We start from the raw sequence: 3,354 nt of genomic DNA on the forward strand, positions 1-3,354 counted from the left end.
CACATCTCTACTTCTGGTTTTCTGGTGGTTACTTGGAGATAAGAGTCTCATAGACTTTCCTGCCTTGGCTGGCTTTGAACCACAATCCTCAGATTTCAGTCTCCTGATTAGCTAGGATTATAGACATGAGCCACTGTACCCAGCTCTCCTTTTCTTTTATCCTCACTAATGAAGTGATTTAACTTTCCATTGTTAGCAGTGTGGTGTATATAGAGTGGTAGCTCATTGAGTTTTTATGGCTTTTCAAGGTTTTTTTTTTATTAGTATACACTAATTATACAAGGTGCTTCATTGTGACTTTCCACATGTGTGTACCAAGTGTCCCAATCAATTTCACTGTTATTTCCCCTTTTTAAAGCAATTTAAACAGATTTTATGGTTCTATTTTCATATATGCAAACAAACTACTACCATCATTTTCATTGTCATTCACACTTGCTTCTGTTAGCCCAACCCTCTCCTACTGGAGCTCACTCATCCCTTCTTCCCCCACAAAAAAAGCCTGATTTATTTTGTTGTCCTTCATCCATTGTTTTAATATGCCTGTATCTCATTACTAGCAAGCCTAGACATCTTTTCCTCTTTCTTCTCTCTCTGAAATGCTGATTTATAGTGTGTGTGTATGTATGTGACGTGTGTGCCAGTACTGGGACTTGAACTCATAACCTTACAGTCTTGTAATTGTGCTTAGCTTTTTCACTCAAGGCTGGTGTTCTACCACCTGAACCCCACCTCCACTTCTGGCTTTTTGTTAGCTATTTAGAGCTAAGTGTCTCTTGAATTTGTCTGCCTGGGCTGGCTTCATACTGTGAGTCTCAGATCTCAGCCTCCTGAGTAACTAGGATTATAGTCATGAACTACCAGGGCCTGACCAGGCTATTGATTAAATTGCCTTTTCTGTCTTTTTCGTCTGAATTGTGAGGATAGTCTATGTAATAATCTCAGGCCAGCATAGATATCACAAATGTGTTTTTTTAGTTCACAACTCATCAGTTAAATTTGCATACAATTCCTTCTCTGAAGAGAATTATTTAATTTTGGCTGTTGAAACTCTGTGGTCTCTTGCTGTCAGTTTTAGATTGCAAATGATTGACTGAAATTTTTTTCCTGTTTATAAAATGGAGGCTTGAGTTAAAACTACATTTCCAGAAGAAGATTCTAAGAACTTAAGAGATTTTGGGACTTGTCTAGAAGGGATTTTATATTCCTATGGCCGTATTCTTAGGAAAAGTGTGACTACATTTGTGACTTCCTTTAATGTGCAACTCCAGTGAGGAAATCATAGCTCTTTTTTTTTTTTATTTTTTTGGTTGGTCATGGGTCTTGAACTCAGGTCCTAGGTGCTGTTCCCTGAGCTTTTGTGCTCAAGGTGAGCACTCTTCCATGTGAGCCACACAAAGCGCCACTTCCAGGTTTCTGGTGGTTTGTTGGAGATAAGAGTCTCACAGACAGACTTTCCTGCTCAAGCTGGCTTTGAACCTCGATCCTCAGATCTCAGCCTCCTGAGTAGCTAGGATTACAGGCCTGAGCCACCGGAACCTGGCTTGCTCCTTTGTTATTTATTTTTTAATGCTGGTACTAGGTAATGATCTCAGGGTCTTGGAGCTGTCCCTTAGCCTTTTTCACTCAAGACTAGTGCATTGCTACTTGAGCCACAGCTCGACTTTCAGCTTTTTGATAGGAGTCTCAGACTTTTCTGCACAAGCTAACTTCCAACTCGATTCTGAGATCTCTGCCTTTTGAGTAGCTAGAATTTCAGGTGTCAGCCACTGATGTGCCGCTAGAAGCTCATTCTTGTTTTAGTAGCCCAGGCTCTTCATTGACTTTCAATGGCATTGGCACTGTTAGGCTTGGACTACAGTGCCAGCTGTCTTTCTCTTTTCCTTCATGAATCCAGTATTTAAGTTTGCCCCATCCATTTAGCTGCCCGTCCACCATGTCCAGGGTGGCTTCTCTTTCCCCTTTAAATCCACTGGCTTCAGTGCTTATTAGCTTTAACATCAATCTTCTCTGGAGGTGTTGGGTCCCACACACCAGCTGACTTTGGGTGAGGTAATCTGGCTGCAATGTCCCTATCCCTCGGCTTTGGGCATTCCTGGTAATGCTGTACACACAAACACAAGGGTTAGTCCCTTGCACGCATGTAGTGGTCAGGGTAGGGGAAGAAGCAGCAGGAAAGACAAGTATTGCTCTGTGAGTCTTGAGTTATGGTTGTACAAGAAGAGCAGCATATGAGAACCTGGCTAGGGATCCTACTGCTACATGAATTTGATGAAATCACAACCTCCTAAGCCATAATGGATAGGGTAGTTGAAATATTCTTTGGTATTGGCTGGAGGGAGGAAGAGCTACATCTCTAAAGATGGTGGTTGGGAAGCGGGGAGGAAAAGAAGAAATTGCTTTGCTGAGCACATGACTTTTGGTTTTCTTTCCTGCCTTATTCTACAAATCTCCTGTGGGTGTTCACCTGAATAGGGAAGTGAGAGCTGCTGCCAGTTCCTGTGCTGCCTCACAGGGTTTCACATCTCCTTTGACTGCTGGAGCACAGCTCTGCTCAGCCCCACGGCCTCTGGCTAGGACCACCTCTGGGGCAGCACAGGACCCCACAGAGCCAGGACCTTCGTCAGGGCTGGCCTTTGTAGACATGGGAAAGCATGTCAAGACCTGAGTCTTGCAAGGGGGAGGCTCGTTGCCTACCAGGGAAGGACTGGGAGGTAGGCCAGGAGGAAGTGTGTTGTGTGTGTATTTGGAATCACATAGTGTTGAGACAGTGAAAACACCAAGTAAAAGTGAGAGTGGCTTTCAGAGCAGAAGGATCTTTGAGCACAGGAAAGATGAGTTTTGGATGGATGGCATATGAATTGTGGCCCTCTTCTCAAAAGAGAAGTCTCACTACCTTTCATTATCTGTGACATCCCAATCCTGGGGCCATACGTGTGAGTGCAGTAATAGTAGTAGTAGTACAGGAGTTGCATAAAAAAGTTAACTAAGGGGGCTGGGAAGTTGGCTCAGTGGTAGAGTGCTTGCCTAGCATGCATGAGGCCCTGGGTTCGATTCCTCAGCACCACATAAGCAGAAAAAAACAGAAGTGTCACTGTGGCTCAAGTGGTAGAGCGCTAGCTTTGAGCTGAAGAGCTGAGGGACAGTGCCCAGGCCTAGAGTTCAGGCCCCACGACCAACAAAAACCACAAAAAAGTAATTAAAGCCTCTAGATCTTAAATGTAAATCTCTAGATCTGTTTGTGAAGACAATGATCAAATCTTTTAAGATGTGAGAGAGCATATAAAGGGCCTACCTAGAATAGTATCTGTTCTATTCCTACATTGAAGCTCAAATTCTGACTCCCTGCCTCAT

The sequence above is a fragment of the Dipodomys ordii genome, unplaced genomic scaffold (genome assembly GCF_000151885.1).
Source record: "Dipodomys ordii isolate 6190 unplaced genomic scaffold, Dord_2.0 Scaffold202, whole genome shotgun sequence".
NCBI classification, from domain to species: domain Eukaryota; kingdom Metazoa; phylum Chordata; class Mammalia; order Rodentia; family Heteromyidae; genus Dipodomys; species Dipodomys ordii.